At 46.8% G+C, this 22403-nt stretch overlaps 1 long non-coding RNA gene across 1 annotated transcript; it reads right to left on the bottom strand.

Annotated features, from left to right (window-relative positions):
- Nucleotides 1-16991: 16991 nt before the first annotated feature.
- Nucleotides 16992-20763, bottom strand: LOC309621522. Its single transcript, XR_014240064.1, has 3 exons — nt 20739-20763; nt 18093-18961; nt 16992-17204 (listed from the first exon to the last, which is right to left on the bottom strand). It is a non-coding gene; the product is annotated as an uncharacterized lncRNA (long non-coding RNA).
- Nucleotides 20764-22403: the final 1640 nt, after the last annotated feature.

The following is a 22403-nucleotide window of genomic DNA, read 5'->3' as shown; positions in this document are numbered from 1 at the left end:
CAGGAGAAAGGAGGCTTGCATTCCTACAGGAACCAATGCAAAGTTTTTCCTATTACCCTGCAGGACTTTAGAATAGGCTTAGGCCCGAAGGGTTACATAGAGCGTTCCAAGGATGAGAGAGTTCGCTACATGCAGAACACCCTGTGAAGAAAAGTTGATTCCGCAAGGGACCATGGTGTAGCGAGAGTCTCTTTTGACTTGTTAGAAATCAGAAGGGTTTCGATAGCATGGTCACCGGAAAGGAAGACCTGATTGCACAAACCTTACTTTCCCATTTTAAAAGCTTTATCCATGCTGCACTGAAGATACCTAAACAACACTGTTTTGGACTAGCCACTAGTTACCGTAGGCAGCCCTCTGGAAAGAAAAGCAGTTTTCTCTAAGGAAACACGGTGCTTCGATAGCCTGGGTGGGAGCTCCTCCTGTCTCGCTCTAGAGCTACAGGGAAACTTGACGTGAGTCCTTGCCTCAAGCTAAGGCCTAACAAGCCCTGTTGAAGGGAAAGCGCTTAGCAGTTTCCATTAGGTCGTACTCGCAGTTCTGCTTTACTTTAACGTTTCTTCACTTTTCCAGACACTAGGCACCCTCGTGTAGGCACTCTTTTTCCTACAAATACTGTGAGTACCAGCAGGCTCCTCTGCCTTTCTAAGAAACATCCAGGCGTAGAAGCCTTTCCCAGTCAGTCTATGTATTCAGAGCGTAGGGCAACACACTGTACCCTTCCTTGGGAAAGCTAGATGTCCTCAGCGCTCCAGCAGCTCCATGGATTCTGTTCTCTAAAGTCCTACATGCCACGGAAGTCTGCCTCTTTGCCCCATTGGAATTACACTAAGACACACAATCTGCTTCGCCTTCCTCTAGGAACTCTTATCCAAAGACCCCATACGAACAGGAGAAAGGAGGCTTGCATTCCTATTGGAACCAATGCAAAGTTTTTCCTGTTACACTGCAGGACTTTAGAATAGGCTTACGCCTGATGGCATACATAGAACGTTCCAAGGATTAGATACATGCAGAACACCCCGCGAAGAAAAGTTGATTCAGCAAGGGGTCAGGGTGTAGCTAAAGTCCCTTTTGACTTGTTAGAAATCAGAAGGTGTTCGGCTGCATGTTCACCGGAAAAGAACACCTGATGCCACAAACCTTGCTCTCCCATTTTAAAAGCTCTATGCGTGCTGCACTGAAGATACCTAAATAACACTGTTTTTGACTGGCCTCTAGTCACTGTTGGCAGCCCTCTGGAAAGAAATGGAGTTTTCTCTAAGGAAACACGGTGCTTCCATAGCATGTGTGGGAGCTCCTCCATTCATGCTCTAGAGCTACAGGGAAATTTGACGTGAGTCCTTGCCTGAAGCTTAGGCCTGAAAAGCCCTGCTGAAGTGAAAGCGTGTAGCAGTTTCCATTAGGTCGTATTCGCAGTTCTGCTTTACTTTAACGTTTCTTCACTTTTCCAGACACTAGGCAGCCTCGTGTAGGCACTCTTTTTCCTACAAATACAGTGAGTACCAGCAGTCTCCTTTGCCCTTCTAAGAAACATCCAGACCTAGAAGGCTTTCCCAGTCACTCTATGTGTTCAGAGTGTAGGGCAACTCGCTGTCCCCTTCCTTAGGAAGTTAGATGGACTCAGCTCTTCAACAGCTCCAGGGATTCTGTTCTCTCACGTCCTACATGCCATGGAAGTCTGCCTCATTGCCCTCATTGGAGCTACACTAAGAAAAACAATCTGCTTCGCCTTCCTCTAGGAACTCTTACCCAAGGACCCCATGCCTATAGGAGAAAGGACTCTTGCATTCCTAGTGGAACCAAAGCATAGTTTGTCCTGTTATCCTGCAGGACTTTAGAATAGGCTTAGGCCCGAAGGGTTACATAGAGCGTTCCAAGGATGAGAGAGTTCGCTACATGCAGAACACCCTGTGAAGAAAAGTTGATTCAGCAAGGGACCATGGTGTAGCGAGAGTCTCTTTTGACTTGTTAGAAATCAGAAGGATTTCGATAGCATGTTCACCGGAAAAGAAGACCTGATTGCACAAAACTTACTTTCCCATTTTAAAAGCTTTATCCATGCTGCACTGAAGATACCTAAATAACACTGTTTTTGACTGGCCTCTAGTCACTGTAGGCAGCCCTCTGGAAAGAAAAGCAGTTTTCTCTAAGGAAACACGGTGCTTCGATAGCATGGGTGGGAGCTCCTCCTGTCACGCTCTAGAGCTACAGGGAAACTTGACGTGAGTCCTTGCATGAAGCTAAGGCCTGAAAAGCCCTGTTGAAGGGAAAGCGCTTAGCAGTTTCCATTAGGTTGTATTCGCAGTTCTGCTTTACTTTAACGTTTCTTCACTTTTCTAGACACGTATCAGCCTCGTGTAGGCACACTTTTGCCTACAAATACAGTGAGTACCAGCAGGCTCCTCTGCCTTTCTAAGAAACATCCAGGCTCAGTAGTCTTTCCCAGTCAGTCTATGTATTCAGAGGGTAGGGCAACACACTGCACCCTTCCTTGGGAGGGCTCGTTGTCTTCAGCGCTCCAACAGCTCCACGGATTCTGTTCTCTCACGTCCTACATGCCATGGAAGTCTCCCTCATTTCCCTCTTTGGAACTACACTAAGAAACACAGTCTGCTTCGCCTTCCTCTAGGAACTCTTACCCAAGGACCCCATACCTATAGGAGAAAGGAGCCTTGCATTCCTAGTGGAACCAAAGCATAGTTTTTCCTGTTACACGGCAGGAATTTAGAATTGGCTTAAGCCCGATAGCATACATAGTACGTTCCAAGGACGAGGGAGTTCGATACATGCAGAAGACCCTGTGAAGAAAACTTGTTTCAGCAAGGGACCAGGGTGTAGCTAGAGTCCTTTTGACTTGTGAGAAATCAGAACGTGTTCGGCTGCATGTTCACCAGAAAAGAACACCTGATGACATAAACCTTGCTTTCCCATTTTAAAAGCTCTATCCATGCTGCACTGAAGATACCTAAATAACACTGTTTTAGACTGACCTCTATTCACTGTAGGCAGCCCTCTGGAAAGAAAAGCAGTTTTCTCTAAGGAAACACGGTGCTTCGATAGCCTGGGTGGGAACTCCTCCTGTCACGCTCTAGAGCTACAGGGAAACTTGACGTGAGACCTTGCCTCAAGCTAAGGCCTGAAAAGCCCTGTTGAAGGGAAAGCCCTTAGCAGTTTCCATTAGGTCGTATTCGCAGTTCTGCTTTACTTTAACGTTTCTTCACATTTCTAGACACGTATCAGCCTCGTGTAGGCAAATTTTTGCCTACAAATACAGTGAGTACCAGCAGGCTCCTCTGCCCTTCTAAGAAACATCCAGGTGTAGAAGCCTTTCCCATTCAGTCTATGTATTCAGAGGGTAGGGCAACACACTGTACCCTTCCTTGGGAAAGCTAGATGTCCTCAGCGCTCCAGCAGCTCCACGGATTCTGTTCTCTCAGTCCTACATGCCACGGAAGTCTGCCTCTTTGCCCCACTGTAATTACACTAAGACACACAATCTGTTTCGCCTTCCTCTAGGAACTCTTACCCAAGGACCCCATACCTATAGGAGAAAGGAGCCTTGCATTCCTAGTGGAACCAAAGCATACATTTTCCTGTTACACTGCAGGAATTTAGAATTGGCTTAAGCCCGATAGCATACATAGAACGTTCCAAGGACGAGGGAGTTCGATACATGCAGAACACCCTGTGAAGAAAACTTGTTTCAGACGGGACCAGGGTGTAGCTAGAGTCCTTTTGACTTGTGAGAAATCAGAACGTGTTCGGCTGCATGTTCACCATAAAAGAACACCTGATGGCACAAACCTTGCTTTCCCATTTTAAAAGCTCTATCCATGCTGCACTGAAGATACCTACCTAACACTGTTTTTGACTGGCCTCTAGTCACTGTGGGCAGCCCTCTGGAAAGAAAAGGAGTTTTCTCTAAGGAAACACGGTGCTTCCATAGCATGGGTGGGAGCTCCTCCTGTCATGCTCTAGAGCTACAGGGAAACTTGACGTGAGTCCTTGCCTCAAGCTAAAGCCTGAAAAGCCCTGCTGAAGCGAAAGCGCTTATCAGTTTCCATTATGTCGTATTCGCCGTTCTGCTTTACTTTAACGATACTTCACTTTTCCAGACACTAGGCACCCTCGTGTAGGCATCCTTTTTCCTACAAATACAGTGAGTACCAGCAGTCTCCTTTTCCCTTGCAAGAAACATCCAGGCCTAGAAGTCTTTATCAGTCACTCTATGTATTCAGAGTGTAGGGCAACTCGCTGCACCCTTCCTTAGGAAGCTAGACGGACTCAGCTCTTCCACAGCTCCAGGGATTCTGTTCTCTCACATTCTACATGCCATGGAAGTCTGCCTCATTGCCCTCTTTGGAGCTACACTAAGAAACACAATCTGCTTCGCCTTCCTTCTAGGGACTCTTACCCAAGGACCCCATACCTACAGGAGAAAGGAGGCTTGCATTCCTACTGGAACAAAATCACAGATTTTCCTGTTACACTGCAGGACTTTAGAATAGGCTTAGGCCTGATGGCAAACATAGAACGTTCCCAGGATGAGGGAGTTCGATACATGCAGAACACCCTGCGAAGAAAAGTTGATTCAGCAAGGGGCCAGGGTGTAGCTAGAGTCCCTTTTGACTTGTTAGAAATCAGAAGGTGTTCGGCTGCATGTTGACCGGAAAAGAACACCTGATGCCACAAACCTTGCTCTCCCATTTTAAAAGCTCTATGCGTGCTGCACTGAAGATACCTACATAACACTGTTTTTCACTGGCCTCGAGTCACTGTTGGCAGCCCTCTGGAAAGAAATGGAGTTTTCTCTACGGAAACACGGTGCTTCGATAGCATGGGGGGGAGCTCCTCCTGTCACGCTCTAATGCTACAGGGAAACTTCACGTGAGTCCTTGCCTCAAGCTAAGGCCTGAAAAGCCCTGCTGAAGCAAAAGGGTGTAGCACTTTTCATTAGGTCGTATTGGCAGTTCTGCTTTACTTTAACGTTTCTTCACTTTTCCAGACACTAGCCAGCCTCGTGTAGGCACTCTTTTTCCTACAAATACAGTGAGTACCAGCAGTCTCCTTTGCCCTTCTAAGAAACATCCAGACCTAGAAGCCTTTCCCAATCACTCTATGTGTTCAGTGTGTTGGGCAACTCGCTGTCCCCTTCCTTAGGAAGTAGATCGACTCAGCTCTTCAACAGTTCCCGGGATTCTGTTCTCTGACGTCCTACAACCCATGGAATTCTGCCTCATTACCCTCATTGGAGCTACACTAAGAAACACAATCTGCTTCGCCTTCCTCTAGGAACTCTTACCCAAGGATCCCATACCTACAGGAGAAAGGAGGCTTGCATTCCTACAGGAACCAATGCAAAGTTTTTCCTGTTACCCTGCAGGATTTTAGAATAGGCTTAGGCCCGAAGGGTTACATAGAGCGTTCCAAGGATGAGAGAGTTCGCTACATGCAGAACACGCTGTGAGGAAAAGTTGATTCCGCAAGGGACCATGGTGTAGCGAGAGTCTCTTTTGACTTGTTAGAAATCAGAAGGGTTTCGATAGCATGGTCACTGGAAAGGAAGACCTGATTGCACAAACCTTACTTTCCCATTTTAAAAGCTTTATCCATGCTGCACTGAAGATACCTAAATAACACTGTTTTTGACTAGCCTCTAGTTACCGTAGGCAGCCCTCTGGAAAGAAAAGCAGTTTTCTCTAAGGAAACACGGTGCTTCGATAGCCTGGGTGGGAGCTCCTCCTGTCTCGCTCTAGAGCTACAGGGAAACTTGACGTGAGTCCTTGCCTCAAGCTAATGCCTGAAAAGCCCTGTTGAAGGGAAAGCGCTTAGCAGTTTCCATTAGGTCGTACTCGCAGTTCTGCTTTACTTTAACGTTTCTTCACTTTTCTAGACACGTATCAGCCTCCTGTAGGCACACTTTTGCCTACAAATACAGTGAGTACCAGCAGGCTCCTCTGCCTTTCTAAGAAACATCCAGGCTTAGTAGTCTTTCCCAGTCAGTCTATGTATTCAGAGGGTAGGGCAACACACTGCACCCTTCCTTGGGAAAGCTAGATGTCCTCAGCGCTCCAACAGCTCCACGGATTCTGTTCTCTAAACTCCTACATGCCATGGAAGTCTGCCTCATTACCCTCATTGGAGCTACACTAAGAAACACAATCTGCTTCGCCATCCTGTAGGATCTCTTACCCAAGGACCCCATACCTATAGGAGAAAGGAGCCTTGCATTCCTAGTGGAACCAAAGCATAGTTTTTCCTCTTACACTGCAGGATTTAGAATTGGCTTAAGCCCGATAGCATACATAGAACGTTCCAAGGACGAGGGAGTTCGATACATGCAGAACACCCTGTGAAGAAAACTTGTTTCAGCAAGGGACCAGGGTGTAGCTAGGGTCCTTTTGACTTGTTAGAAATCAGAAGGTGTTCGGCTGCATGTTCACCGGAAAAGAACACTTGATGCCACAAACCTTGCTCTCCCATTTTAAAAGCTGTATGCGTGCTGCACTGAAGATACCTAAATAACACTGTTTTTGACTGGCCTCTAGTCACTGTTGGCAGCCCTCTGGAAAGAAATGGAGTTTTCTCTAACGAAACACGGTGCTTCCATAGCATGTGTGGGAGCTCCTCCATTCATGCTCTAGAGCTACAGGGAAATTTGACGTGAGTCCTTGCCTCAAGCCAAGGCCTGAAAAGCCCTGCTGAAGCAAAAGGGTGTAGCACTTTTCATTAGGTCGTATTGGCAGTTCTGCTTTACTTTAACGTTTCTTCACCTTTCCAGACACTAGGCACCCTCGTGTAGGCACTCTTTTTCCTACAAATACAGTGAGTACCAGCAGTCTCCTTTTCCCTTCTAAGAAACATCCAGACCTACAAGCCTTTCCCAGTAACTCTATGTATTCAGAGTGTAGGGCAACACGCTGTACCATTCCTTAGGAAGTTAGACAGACTCAGCTCTTCCACAGCTCCAGGGATTCTGTTCTCTCACATCCTACATGCCATGGAAGTCTGCCTCATTGCCCTCATTGGAGCTACACTAAGAAACACAATCTGCTTCGCCTTCCTTCTAGGAACTCTTACCCAAAGTCCCCATACCTACAGGAGAAAGGAGGCTTGCATTCCTAGTGGAACCAAAGCATAGTTTGTCCTGTTATCCTGCAGGACTTTAGAATAGGCTTAGGCCCGAAGGGTTACATAGAGCGTTCCAAGGATGAGAGAGTTCGCTACATGCAGAACACCCTGCGAAGAAAAGTTGATTCAGCAAGGGACCATGGTATAGCAAGAGTCTCTTTTGACTTGTTGGAAATCAGAAGGGTTTCGATAGCATGTTCACCGGAAAAGAAGACCTGATTGCACAAACCTTGCTTTCCCATGTTTAAAGCTTTATCCATGCTGCACTGAAGATACCTAAATAACACTGTTTTAGACTGCCTCTAGTCACTGTAGGCAGCCCTCTGGAAAGAAAAGCAGTTTTCTCTAAGGAAACACGGTGCTTCGATAGCCTGGGTGGGAGTTCCTCCTGTCACGCTCTAGAGCTACAGGGAATCTTGACGTGAGTCCTTGCCTCAAGCTAAGGCCTCAAAAGCCCTGTTGAAGGGAAAGCGCTTAGCAGTTTCCGTTAGGTCGTTTTGGCAGTTCTACTTTACTTTAACATTTCTTCACTTTTCTAGACACGTATCAGCCTCATGTAGGCACACTTTTGCTTACAAATACAGTGAGTACCAGCAGGCTCCTCTGCCTTTCTAAGAAACATGTAGGCTCAGTAGTGTTTCCCAGTCAGTCTATGTATTCAGAAGGTAGGGCAACACACTGCACCCTTCCTTGGGAAAGCTAGATGTCTTCAGCGCTCCAACAGCTCCACGGATTCTGTTCTCTCACGTCCTACATGCCATGGAAGTCTGCCTCATTTCCCTCTTTGGAACTACACTAAGAAACACAATCTGCTTCGCCTTCCTCTAGGAACTCTTACCCAAGGACCCCATACCTACAGGAGAAAGGAGCCTTGCATTCCTAGTGGAACCAAAGCATAGTTTTTCCTGTTACACTGCAGGACTTTAGAATTGGCTTAAGCCCGAAAGCATACATAGAACGTTTCAAGGACGAGGGAGTTCGATACATGCAGAACACCCTGTGAAGAAAACTTGTTTCAGCAAGGGACCAGGGTGTAGCTAGAGTCTTTTTGACTTGTGAGAAATCAGAACATGTTCGGCTGCATGTTCACCAGAAAAGAACACCTGATGACACAAACCTTGCTTTCCCATTTTAAAAGCTCTATCCATGCTGCACTGAAGATACCTAAATAACACTGTTTTAGACTGGCCTCTAGTCACTATAGGCAGCCCTCTGGAAAGAAAAGCAGTTTTCTCTAAGGAAACACGGTGCTTTGATAGCATGGGTGGGAGCTCCTCCTGTCACGCTCTAGAGCTACAGGGAAACTTGACGTGAGTCCTTGCCTCAAGCTAAGGCCTGAAAAGCCGTGCTGAAGGGGAAGCGCTTAGCAGTTTCCATTAGGTCGTATTCGCAGTTCTGCTTTACTTTAACGTTTCTTCACTTTTCCAGACACTAGGCACCCTCGTGTAGGCACACTTTTTCCTACAAATACAGTGAGTACCAGCAGTCTCCTTTGCCCTTCTAAGAAACATCCAGACCTAGAAGCCTTTCCCAGTCACTCTATGTTTTCAGAGTGTAGGGCATCTCGCTGTCCCCTTCCTTAGGAAGTAGATGGACTCACCTCTTCAGGAGTTCAAGGGATTCTGTTCTCTCACGTCCTACAACCCATGGAAGTCTGCCTCATTGCCCTCATTGGAGCTACACGAAGAAACACAATCTGCTTCGCCTTCCCTCTAGGAACTCTTACCCAAGGATCCCATACCTACAGGAGAAAGGAGGCTTGCATTCCTACAGGAACCAATGCAAAGTTTTTCCTATTACCCTGCAGGACTTTAGAATAGGCTTAGGCCCGAAGGGTTACATAGAGCGTTCCAAGGATGAGAGAGTTCGCTACATGCAGAACACCCTGTGAAGAAAAGTTGATTCCGCAAGGGACCATGGTGTAGCGAGAGTCTCTTTTGACTTGTTAGAAATCAGAAGGGTTTCGATAGCATGTTCACCGGAAAAGAAGACCTGATTGCACAAACCTTACTTTCCCATTTTAAAAGCTGTATCCATGCTGCACTGAAGATACCTAAATAACACTGTTTTGGACTAGCCACTAGTTACCGTAGGCAGCCCTCTAGAAAGAAAAGCAGTTTTCTCTAAGGAAACACGGTGCTTCGATAGCCTGGGTGGGAGCTCCTCCTGTCTCGCTCTAGAGCTACAGGGAAACTTGACGTGAGTCCTTGCCTCAAGCTAAGGCCTAACAAGCCCTGTTGAAGGGAAAGCGCTTAGCAGTTTCCATTAGGTCGTACTCGCAGTTCTGCTTTACTTTAACGTTTCTTCACTTTTCCAGATACTAGGCACCCTAGTGTAGGCACTTTTTCCTACAAATACAGTGAGTACCAGCAGTCTCCTTTGCCCTTCTAAGAAACATCCAGACCTAGAAGCCTTTCCCAGTCACTCTATATGTTCAGAATGTAGGGCAACTCGCTGTCCCCTTCCTTAGGAAGTTAGATGGACTCAGCTCTTCAACAGCTAAATAATGATTCTGTTCTCTCACGTCCTACATGCCATGGAAGTCTGCCTCATTGCCCTCATTGGAGCTACACTAAGAAACACAATCTGCTTCGCCTTCCTCTAGGAACTCTTACCCAAGGACCCCATACCTATAGGAGAAAGGAGCCTTGCATTCCTAGTGGAACCAAAGCATTGTTTTTCGTGTTACCCTGCAGGACTTTAGAATAGGCTTAGGCCCGATGGGTTACATAGAGCGTTCCAAGGATGAGAGAGTTCGCTACATGCAGAACACCCTGTGAAGAAAAGTTGATTCCGCAAGGGACCATGGTGTAGCGAGAGTCTCTTTTGACTTGTTGGAAATCAGAAGGGTTTCGATAGCATGTTCACCGGAAAAGAAGACATGATTGCACAAAACTTACTTTCCCATGGTAAAAGCTTTATCCATGCTGCACTGAAGATACCTAAATAACACTGTTTTAGACTGTCTCTAGTCACTGTAGGCAGCCCTCTGGAAAGAAAAGCAGTTTTCTCTAAGGAAACACGGTGCTTCGATAGGCTGGGTGGGAGTTCTTCCTCTCATGCTCTAGAGCTGCAGGGAATCTTGACGTGAGTCCTTGCCTCAAGCTAAGGCCTGAAAAGCCCTGGTGAAGCGAAAGCGTGTAGGAGTTTCCATTAGGTCGTATTCGCAGTTCTGCTTTACTTTAAAGTTTCTTCTCTTTTCCAGACACTAGGCACCCTCGTGTAGGCACTCTTTTTCCTACAAATACAGTGAGTACCAGCAGGCTCCTCTGCCTTTCTAAGAAACATCCAGGCTCAGTAGTCTTTCCCAGTCAGTGTATGTATTCAGAGGGTAGGGCAACACCCTGCACCCTTCCTTGGGAAAGCTAGATGTCCTCAGCGCTCCAACAGCTCCACGGATTCTGTTCTCTCACGTCCTACATGCCATGGAAGTCTGCCTCATTGCCCTCATTGGAGCTACACTAAGAAACACAATCTGCTTCGCCTTCCTCTAGGAACTCTTACCAAAGGACCCCATACCTATAGGAGAAAGGAGCCTTGCATTCCTAGTGGAACCAAAGCATAGTTTGTCCTGTTACCCTGCAGGACTTTAGAATAGGCTTAGGCCCGAAGGGTTACATAGAGTGTTCCAAGGATGAGAGAGTTCGCTACGTGCTGAACACCCTGTGAAGAAAAGTTGATTCAGCAAGGGACCATGGTGTAGCGAGAGTCTCTTTTGACTTGTTGGAAATCAGAAGGATTTCGATAGCATGTTCACCGGAAAAGAAGACCTGATTGCACAAAATTTACTTTCCCATTTTAAAAGCTTTATCCATGCTGCACTGAAGATACCTAAATAACACTGTTTTAGACTGGCCTCTAGTCACTGTAGGCAGCCCTCTGGAAAGAAAAGCAGTTTTCTCTAAGGAAGCACGGTGCTTCGATAGCATGGGTGGGAGCTCCTCCTGTCACGCTCTAGAGCTACAGGGAAACTTGACGTGAGTCCTCGCATGAAGCTAAGGCCTGAAAAGCCCTGTTGAAGGGAAAGCGCTTAGCAGTTTCCATTAGGTCGTATTCACAGTTCTGCTTTACTTTAACGTTTCTTCACTTTTCTAGACACGTATCAGCCTCGTGTAGGCATCCTTTTGCCTACAAATACAGTGAGTACCAGCAGGCTCCTCTGCCCTTCTAAGAAACATCCAGGCGTAGAAGCCTTTCCCAGTCAGTCTATGTATTCAGAGGGTAGGGCAACACACTGTACCCTTCCTTGGGAAAGCTAGATGTCCTCAGCGCTCCAGCAGCTCCATGGATTCTGTTCTCTCAGTCTTACATGCCATGGTAGTCTGCCTCATTGCCCCCCTTGGAATTACACTAAGACACACAATCTGCTTCGCCTTCCTCTAGGAACTCTTACCCAAAGACCCCATACCTACAGGAGAAAGGAGGCTTGAATTCCTACTGGAACCAATGCAAAGTTTTTCCTGTTACACTGCAGGACTTTAGAATAGGCTTAGGCCTGATGGCATACATAGAACGTTCCAAGGATGAGGGAGTTCGATACATGCAGAACACCCTGCGAAGAAAAGTTGATTCAGCAAGGGGCCAGGGTGTAGCTAGAGTCCCTTTTGACTTGTGAGAAATCAGAAGGTTTTCGGCTGCATGTTCACCAGAAAAGAACACTTGATGCCACAAACCTTGCTCTCCCATTTTAAAAGCTGTATGCGTGCTGCACTGAAGATACCTAAATAACACTGTTTTTGACTGGCCTCTAGTCACTGTTGGCAGCCCTCTGGAAAGAAATGGAGTTTTCTCTAAGGAAACACGGTGCTTCCATAGCATGTGTGGGAGCTCCTGCATTCATGCTCTACAGCTACAGGGAAATTTGACGTGAGTCCTTGCCTCAAGATAAGGCCTGAAAAGCCCTGGTGAAGCGAAAGCGTGTAGCAGTTTCCATTAGGTCGTATTCGCAGTTCTGCTTTACTTTAAAGTTTCTTCACTTTTCCAGACACTAGGTACCCTCGTGTAGGCACTCTTTTTCCTACAAATACAGTGAGTACCAGCATTCTCCTTTGCCCTTCTAAGGAACATCCATATCTAGAAGCTTTTCCCAGTCGCTCTATGTATTCAGAGTTTAGGGCAACTCGCTGCACACTTCCTTAGGAAGCTAGATGGACTCAGCTCTTCAACAGCTCCAGGGATTCTGTTCTCTCACGTCCTATATTTCATGGAAGTCTGCCTCATTGCCCTCATGGGAGCTACACTAAGAAACACAATCTGCTTCGCCTTCCTTCTAGGAACTCTTACCCAAGCACCCCATACCTAAAGGAAAAGGAGGCTTGCATTCCTATTGGAACCAAAGCAAAGTTTTTCCCGTTCCACGACAGGACTTTAGAATAGGTTTCGGCCCGAAGGCTTACATAGAGCGTTCCAAGGATGAGAGAGTTCACTACATGCCGAACACCGTGTGAAGAAAAGTTGATTCAGCAAGGGACCATGGTGTAGCGAGAGTCTCTTTTGACTTGTTAGAAGTCAGAAGGGTTTCGGCTGCATGTTCACCGGAAAAGAAGACCTGATGGCACAAGCCTTGCTTTCCCATTTTAAATCTCTATCGATGCTGCCCTGAAGGTACCTAAATAACACTTTTTTCGACTGGCCTCTATTCACTGTAGGCAGCCCTCTGGAAAGAAAAGTAGTTTTCCCTAAGGAAACACGGTGCTTCGATAGCATGTGTGGGCGCTCCTCCTGTCACGCTCAAGAGCTACAGGGAAACTTGACGTGAGTCCTTGCCACAAGCTAAGGCCTGAAAAGCCCTGCTGAAGGGAAAGCGCTTAGCAGTTGCCATTAGGTCGTATTCGCAGTTCTGTGTTATTTTAACGTTTCTTCACTTTTCTAGACACGTATCAGCCTCGTGTAGGTACACTTTTGCCTACAAATACAGGGAGTACCAGCCGGCTCCTCTGCCTTTCTAAGAAACATCCAGGCTCAGTAGTCTTTCCCAGTCAGTCTATGCATTCAGAAGGTAGGGCAACACACTGCACCCTTCCTTGGGAAAGCTAGATGTCCTCAGCGCTCCAGCAGCTCCAGGGATTCTGTTCTCTCACGTCCTACATGCCATGGAATTCTGCCTCATTGCCCCCATTGGAATTACACTAAGAAACACAATCTGCTTCGCCTTCCTCTAGGAACTCTTACCCAAAGACCCCATACCTACAGGAGAAAGGAGGCTTGCATTCCTACTGGAACCAAATCACAGTTTTTCCTGTTACACTGCAGGACCTTAGAATAGGCTTAGGCCTGATAGCAGACATAGAATGCTCAAAGGATGAGGGATTTCGATACATGCAGAACACCCTGTGAAGAAAAGTTGATTCAGCAAGGGGCCAGGGTGTAGCTAGAGTCCCTTTTGACTTGTTAGAAATCAGAAGGTGTTCGGCTGCATGTTCACCGGAAAAGAACCCCTGATGCCACAAACCTTGCTCTCCCATTTTAAAAGCTCTATCCATGCTGCACTGAAGATACCTAAATACACTGTTTTTGACTGGCCTCTAGTCACTGTGGGCAGCCCTCTGGAAAGAAAAGCAGTTTTCTCTAAGGAAGCGCGGTGCTTCCATAGCTTGGGTGGGAGCTCCTCCATTCCTGCTCTAGAGCTACAGGGATATTTGACGTCAGTCCTTGCCTCAAGCTAAGGCCTGAAAAGCCCTGCTTAAGCGAAATCGTGTAGCAGTTTCCATTATGTCGTATTCGCAGTTCTGCTTTACTTTAACGTTTCTTCACTTTTCTAGACACTTAGCACCCCCGTGTAGGCACCCTTTTGCCTACAAATACAGTGAGTACCAGCAGGCTCCTCTCCCCTTCTAAGAAACATCCAGACCTAGAAGCCTTTCCCAGTCACTCTATGTATTCAGAGTGTAGGGCAACTCGCTGTAGCCTTCCTTAGGAAGCTAGATGGACTCAGCTCTTCAACAGCTCCAGGGATTCTGTTCTCTCACGTCCTACATTTCATGAAAGTCTGCCTCATTGCCCTCATTAGAGCTACACTAAGAAAAACAACCTGCTTCGCCTTCATTCTAGGAACTCTTACCCAAGGACCCCATACCTACAGGAGAAAGGAGGCTTGCATTCCTACAGGAACCAATGCAAAGTTTTTCCTGTTACACTGCAGGTCTTTAGAATAGGCTTAGGCCCGAAGTGTTACATGGAGCGTTCTAATGATCATAGAGTTCGCTACATGCAGAACACCCTGTGAAGTAAAGTGGATTCAGCAAGGGACCATGGTGTTGCTAGAGTCTCTTTTGACTTGTGAGAAATCAGAAGGGTTTCGGCTGCATGTTCACCGGAAAAGAAGACCTGATGGCAGTAACCTTGCTTTCCCATATTAAAAGGTCTATCCATGCTGCACTGAAGATACCTACATAACACTGTTTTTGACTGGCCTCGAGTCACTGTAGCCAGCCCTCTGGAAAGAAAAGCAGCTTTCTCTAAAGAAACACGGTGTTTCGATATCATGGGTGGGAGCTCCTCCTGTCATGCTCTAGAGCTACAGGGAAACTTGACGTGAATCCTTGCCTCAAGCTAAAGACTGAAAAGCCCTGCTGAAGCGAAATCGTGTAGCAGTTTCCATTATGTCGTATTCGCAGTTCTGCTTTACTTTAAAGTTTCTTCACTTTTCCAGACACTAGGCACCCTCGTGTATGCATTCTTTTTCCTAAAAATACAGTGAGTACCAGCAGTCTCCTTTGCCCTTCTAAGAAACATCCAAACCTAGAAGCCTTTCCCAGTCGCTCTATGTATTTAGAGTGTAGTGCAACTCGCTGTGCCCTTATTTAAGAAGCTAGATGGACTCAGCTCTTCAACGGCTCCAGGGATTCTGTTCTCTCACGTCCTACATGCCAGGGAAGTCTGCCTATTTGCCCTCATTGGTGCTACACTAAGAAACACAATCTGCTTCGCCTTCTTCTAGGATCACTTACCCAAGGTCCCCATACCTACAGGAGAAAGGAGGCTTGCATTCCTACTGGAACCAAAGCAAAGTTTCTCCTGTTACACTGCAGGGCTTCAGAATAGGCTTAGGCCCGAAGGGTTACATAGAGCGTTCCAAGGATGAGAGAGTTCGCTACATGCAGAACACCCTGTGAAGAAAAGTTGATTCAGAAAGGGACCAGGGTGTGGCTAGAGTCTCTTTTGACTTCTTAGAAATCAGAAGGGTTTTGGCTGCATGTTCATCGGAAAAGAAGACCTGATGGCACAAGCCTTGCTTTCCCTTTTTAAGTCTCTATCGATGCTGCCCTGAAGATACCTAAATAACACTGTTTTTGACTGGCCTCTATTCACTGTAGGCCGCCGTCTGGAAAGAAAGTATTTTTCTCTAAGGAAACACGGTGCTTCCATAGCATGGGTGGGAGCTCCTCCTGTCATGCTCTAGAGGTACAGGGAAACATGACGTGAGTCCTTGCCTAAGCTAAGGTCTGAAAAGCCCTGCTGAAGCGAAAGCGCTTAGCAGTTTCCATTAGGTCGTAGTCGCAGTTCTGCTTTACTTTAACGTTTCTTCACTTTTCTAGACACGTAGCAGCCTCGTGTAGGCACTCTTTTGCCTACAAATACAGTGAGTACCAGCCGTCTCCTCTGCCTTTCTGAGAAACATCCAGGCTCAGTAGTCTTTCCCAATCAGTCTATGTATTCAGAGGGTAGGGCAACACCCTGCACCCGTCCTTGGGAAAGCTAGATGTCCTCAGCGCTCCAACAGCTCCATGGATTCTGTTCTCTCACGTCCTACATGCCATGGAAGTCTGCCTCATTGCCCTCATTGGAGGTACAGTAAGAAATACAATCTGCTTCGCCTTCCTCTAGGAACTCTTACCCAAGGACCCCATACCTACAGGAGAAAGGACCCTTGCATTCCTAGTGTAACCAAAGCATAATTTTTCCTGTTACACTGCAGGACTTTAGATTAGGCTTAAGCCCGATAGCATACATAGAACGTTCCAAGGACGAGGGAGTTCGATACATGCAGAACACCCTGTGAAGAAAACTTGTTTCAGCAAGGGACCAGGGTGTAGCTAGGGTCCTTTTGACTTGTGAGAAATCAGAACGTGTTCGGCTGCATGTTCACCATAAAAGAACACCTGATGGCACAAACCTTGCTTTCCCATTTTAAAAGCTCTATCCGTGCTGCACTGAAGATACCTACATAACACTGTTTTTGACTGGCCTCTAGTCACTGTTGGCAGCCCTCTGGAAAGAAATGGAGTTTTCTCTAAGGAAACACGGAGCTTCCATAGCATGTGTGGGAGCTCCTCCATTCACGCTCTAGAGCTACAGGGAAATTTGACGTGAGTCCTTGCATCAAACTAAGGCCTGAAAAGCCCTGTTGAAGCGAAAGCGTGTAGCAGTTTCCATTAGGTCGTATTCGCATTTCTGCTTTACTTTAACGTTTCTTCACTTTTCAAGACACTAGGCACCCTCCTGTAGGCACCCTTTCTCCTACAAATAGAGTGAGTACCAGCAGTCTCCTTCGCCCTTCTAAGAAACATCCAGACCTAGAAGCCTTTCCCAGTCACTCTATGTTTTCAGAGTGTAGGGCAACTCGCTGCACCATTCCTTAGGAAGCTAGATGGACTCAGCTCTTCAACAGCTCCATGGATTCTGTTTTCTCACGTCCTACATGCCAGGGAAGTCTGCCACATTGCCCTCATTGGAGCTACACTACGAAACACAGTCTGCTTCGCCTTCCTTCTAGGAACTCTTACTCAAGGACCCCATACCTACAGGAGAAAGGAGGCATGCATTCCTACTGGAACCAAAGCAAAGTTTTGCCTGTTACATGGCAGGATTTTAGAATAGGCTTACGCCCGAAGGGTTACATAGAGCGTTCCAGGATGTGAGAGTTCGCTACATGCAGAACACCCTGTGAAGAAAAGTTGATTCAGCAAGGGACCATGGTATAGCTAGAGTCTCTTTTGACTTGTTAGAAATCAGAAGGGTTTCGTCTGCATGTTCACCAGAAAAGAAGACCTGATGGCACAAGCCTTGCTTTCCCATTTTAAATCTCTATCCATGCTGCCCTGAAGATACCTATATAACACTGTTTTTGACTGGCCTCTATTCACTGTAGGCAGCCCTCTGGAAAGAAAGGAGTTTTCTCTAAGGAAACACGGTGCTTCCATAGCATGGGTGGGAGCTCCTCCTGTCACGCTCTAGAGCTACAGGGAATCTTGATGTGAGTCCTTGCCTCAAGCTAAGGCCTGAAAACGCCTGCTGAAGGGAAAGCGCTTAGCAGTTTCCATTAGGTCGTATTCGCAGTTCTGCTTTACTTTAACGTTTCTTCATTTTTCCAGACACTAGGCACCCTCATGTAGGCACACTTTTGCCTACAAATACAGTGAGTACCAGCATTCTCCTTTGCCCTTCTAAGGAACATCCATATCTAGAAGCTTTTCCCAGTCGCTCTATGTATTCAGAGTTTAGGGCAACTCGCTGCACACTTCCTTAGGAAGCTAGATGGACTCAGCTCTTCAACAGCTCCAGGGATTCTGTTCTCTCACGTCCTATATTTCATGGAAGTCTGCCTCATTGCCCTCATGGGAGCTACACTAAGAAACACAATCTGCTTCGCCTTCCTTCTAGGAACTCTTACCCAAGCACCCCATACCTAAAGGAAAAGGAGGCTTGCATTCCTATTGGAACCAAAGCAAAGTTTTTCCCGTTCCACGACAGGACTTTAGAATAGGTTTCGGCCCGAAGGCTTACATAGAGCGTTCCAAGGATGAGAGAGTTCACTACATGCCGAACACCGTGTGAAGAAAAGTTGATTCAGCAAGGGACCATGGTGTAGCGAGAGTCTCTTTTGACTTGTTAGAAGTCAGAAGGGTTTCGGCTGCATGTTCACCGGAAAAGAAGACCTGATGGCACAAGCCTTGCTTTCCCATTTTAAATCTCTATCGATGCTGCCCTGAAGGTACCTAAATAACACTTTTTTCGACTGGCCTCTATTCACTGTAGGCAGCCCTCTGGAAAGAAAAGTAGTTTTCCCTAAGGAAACACGGTGCTTCGATAGCATGTGTGGGCGCTCCTCCTGTCACGCTCAAGAGCTACAGGGAAACTTGACGTGAGTCCTTGCCACAAGCTAAGGCCTGAAAAGCCCTGCTGAAGGGAAAGCGCTTAGCAGTTGCCATTAGGTCGTATTCGCAGTTCTGTGTTATTTTAACGTTTCTTCACTTTTCTAGACACGTATCAGCCTCGTGTAGGTACACTTTTGCCTACAAATACAGGGAGTACCAGCCGGCTCCTCTGCCTTTCTAAGAAACATCCAGGCTCAGTAGTCTTTCCCAGTCAGTCTATGCATTCAGAAGGTAGGGCAACACACTGCACCCTTCCTTGGGAAAGCTAGATGTCCTCAGCGCTCCAGCAGCTCCAGGGATTCTGTTCTCTCACGTCCTACATGCCATGGAATTCTGCCTCATTGCCCCCATTGGAATTACACTAAGAAACACAATCTGCTTCGCCTTCCTCTAGGAACTCTTACCCAAAGACCCCATACCTACAGGAGAAAGGAGGCTTGCATTCCTACTGGAACCAAATCACAGTTTTTCCTGTTACACTGCAGGACCTTAGAATAGGCTTAGGCCTGATAGCAGACATAGAATGCTCAAAGGATGAGGGATTTCGATACATGCAGAACACCCTGTGAAGAAAAGTTGATTCAGCAAGGGGCCAGGGTGTAGCTAGAGTCCCTTTTGACTTGTTAGAAATCAGAAGGTGTTCGGCTGCATGTTCACCGGAAAAGAACCCCTGATGCCACAAACCTTGCTCTCCCATTTTAAAAGCTCTATCCATGCTGCACTGAAGATACCTAAATACACTGTTTTTGACTGGCCTCTAGTCACTGTGGGCAGCCCTCTGGAAAGAAAAGCAGTTTTCTCTAAGGAAGCGCGGTGCTTCCATAGCTTGGGTGGGAGCTCCTCCATTCCTGCTCTAGAGCTACAGGGATATTTGACGTCAGTCCTTGCCTCAAGCTAAGGCCTGAAAAGCCCTGCTTAAGCGAAATCGTGTAGCAGTTTCCATTATGTCGTATTCGCAGTTCTGCTTTACTTTAACGTTTCTTCACTTTTCTAGACACTTAGCACCCCCGTGTAGGCACCCTTTTGCCTACAAATACAGTGAGTACCAGCAGGCTCCTCTCCCCTTCTAAGAAACATCCAGACCTAGAAGCCTTTCCCAGTCACTCTATGTATTCAGAGTGTAGGGCAACTCGCTGTAGCCTTCCTTAGGAAGCTAGATGGACTCAGCTCTTCAACAGCTCCAGGGATTCTGTTCTCTCACGTCCTACATTTCATGAAAGTCTGCCTCATTGCCCTCATTAGAGCTACACTAAGAAAAACAACCTGCTTCGCCTTCATTCTAGGAACTCTTACCCAAGGACCCCATACCTACAGGAGAAAGGAGGCTTGCATTCCTACAGGAACCAATGCAAAGTTTTTCCTGTTACACTGCAGGTCTTTAGAATAGGCTTAGGCCCGAAGTGTTACATGGAGCGTTCTAATGATCATAGAGTTCGCTACATGCAGAACACCCTGTGAAGTAAAGTGGATTCAGCAAGGGACCATGGTGTTGCTAGAGTCTCTTTTGACTTGTGAGAAATCAGAAGGGTTTCGGCTGCATGTTCACCGGAAAAGAAGACCTGATGGCAGTAACCTTGCTTTCCCATATTAAAAGGTCTATCCATGCTGCACTGAAGATACCTACATAACACTGTTTTTGACTGGCCTCGAGTCACTGTAGCCAGCCCTCTGGAAAGAAAAGCAGCTTTCTCTAAAGAAACACGGTGTTTCGATATCATGGGTGGGAGCTCCTCCTGTCATGCTCTAGAGCTACAGGGAAACTTGACGTGAATCCTTGCCTCAAGCTAAAGACTGAAAAGCCCTGCTGAAGCGAAATCGTGTAGCAGTTTCCATTATGTCGTATTCGCAGTTCTGCTTTACTTTAAAGTTTCTTCACTTTTCCAGACACTAGGCACCCTCGTGTATGCATTCTTTTTCCTAAAAATACAGTGAGTACCAGCAGTCTCCTTTGCCCTTCTAAGAAACATCCAAACCTAGAAGCCTTTCCCAGTCGCTCTATGTATTTAGAGTGTAGTGCAACTCGCTGTGCCCTTATTTAAGAAGCTAGATGGACTCAGCTCTTCAACGGCTCCAGGGATTCTGTTCTCTCACGTCCTACATGCCAGGGAAGTCTGCCTATTTGCCCTCATTGGTGCTACACTAAGAAACACAATCTGCTTCGCCTTCTTCTAGGATCACTTACCCAAGGTCCCCATACCTACAGGAGAAAGGAGGCTTGCATTCCTACTGGAACCAAAGCAAAGTTTCTCCTGTTACACTGCAGGGCTTCAGAATAGGCTTAGGCCCGAAGGGTTACATAGAGCGTTCCAAGGATGAGAGAGTTCGCTACATGCAGAACACCCTGTGAAGAAAAGTTGATTCAGAAAGGGACCAGGGTGTGGCTAGAGTCTCTTTTGACTTCTTAGAAATCAGAAGGGTTTTGGCTGCATGTTCATCGGAAAAGAAGACCTGATGGCACAAGCCTTGCTTTCCCTTTTTAAGTCTCTATCGATGCTGCCCTGAAGATACCTAAATAACACTGTTTTTGACTGGCCTCTATTCACTGTAGGCCGCCGTCTGGAAAGAAAGTATTTTTCTCTAAGGAAACACGGTGCTTCCATAGCATGGGTGGGAGCTCCTCCTGTCATGCTCTAGAGGTACAGGGAAACATGACGTGAGTCCTTGCCTAAGCTAAGGTCTGAAAAGCCCTGCTGAAGCGAAAGCGCTTAGCAGTTTCCATTAGGTCGTAGTCGCAGTTCTGCTTTACTTTAACGTTTCTTCACTTTTCTAGACACGTAGCAGCCTCGTGTAGGCACTCTTTTGCCTACAAATACAGTGAGTACCAGCCGTCTCCTCTGCCTTTCTGAGAAACATCCAGGCTCAGTAGTCTTTCCCAATCAGTCTATGTATTCAGAGGGTAGGGCAACACCCTGCACCCGTCCTTGGGAAAGCTAGATGTCCTCAGCGCTCCAACAGCTCCATGGATTCTGTTCTCTCACGTCCTACATGCCATGGAAGTCTGCCTCATTGCCCTCATTGGAGGTACAGTAAGAAATACAATCTGCTTCGCCTTCCTCTAGGAACTCTTACCCAAGGACCCCATACCTACAGGAGAAAGGACCCTTGCATTCCTAGTGTAACCAAAGCATAATTTTTCCTGTTACACTGCAGGACTTTAGATTAGGCTTAAGCCCGATAGCATACATAGAACGTTCCAAGGACGAGGGAGTTCGATACATGCAGAACACCCTGTGAAGAAAACTTGTTTCAGCAAGGGACCAGGGTGTAGCTAGGGTCCTTTTGACTTGTGAGAAATCAGAACGTGTTCGGCTGCATGTTCACCATAAAAGAACACCTGATGGCACAAACCTTGCTTTCCCATTTTAAAAGCTCTATCCGTGCTGCACTGAAGATACCTACATAACACTGTTTTTGACTGGCCTCTAGTCACTGTTGGCAGCCCTCTGGAAAGAAATGGAGTTTTCTCTAAGGAAACACGGAGCTTCCATAGCATGTGTGGGAGCTCCTCCATTCACGCTCTAGAGCTACAGGGAAATTTGACGTGAGTCCTTGCATCAAACTAAGGCCTGAAAAGCCCTGTTGAAGCGAAAGCGTGTAGCAGTTTCCATTAGGTCGTATTCGCATTTCTGCTTTACTTTAACGTTTCTTCACTTTTCAAGACACTAGGCACCCTCCTGTAGGCACCCTTTCTCCTACAAATAGAGTGAGTACCAGCAGTCTCCTTCGCCCTTCTAAGAAACATCCAGACCTAGAAGCCTTTCCCAGTCACTCTATGTTTTCAGAGTGTAGGGCAACTCGCTGCACCATTCCTTAGGAAGCTAGATGGACTCAGCTCTTCAACAGCTCCATGGATTCTGTTTTCTCACGTCCTACATGCCAGGGAAGTCTGCCACATTGCCCTCATTGGAGCTACACTACGAAACACAGTCTGCTTCGCCTTCCTTCTAGGAACTCTTACTCAAGGACCCCATACCTACAGGAGAAAGGAGGCATGCATTCCTACTGGAACCAAAGCAAAGTTTTGCCTGTTACATGGCAGGATTTTAGAATAGGCTTACGCCCGAAGGGTTACATAGAGCGTTCCAGGATGTGAGAGTTCGCTACATGCAGAACACCCTGTGAAGAAAAGTTGATTCAGCAAGGGACCATGGTATAGCTAGAGTCTCTTTTGAC

Source organism: Balaenoptera borealis (assembly GCF_965194805.1).
Source record: "Balaenoptera borealis genome assembly, contig: HAP1_SCAFFOLD_581, whole genome shotgun sequence".
In the NCBI taxonomy this organism is placed as follows: domain Eukaryota; kingdom Metazoa; phylum Chordata; class Mammalia; order Artiodactyla; family Balaenopteridae; genus Balaenoptera; species Balaenoptera borealis.
The sequence above is the reverse complement of the archived record's forward strand: the minus strand, read 5'-3'. Positions and strand labels throughout refer to the sequence as shown.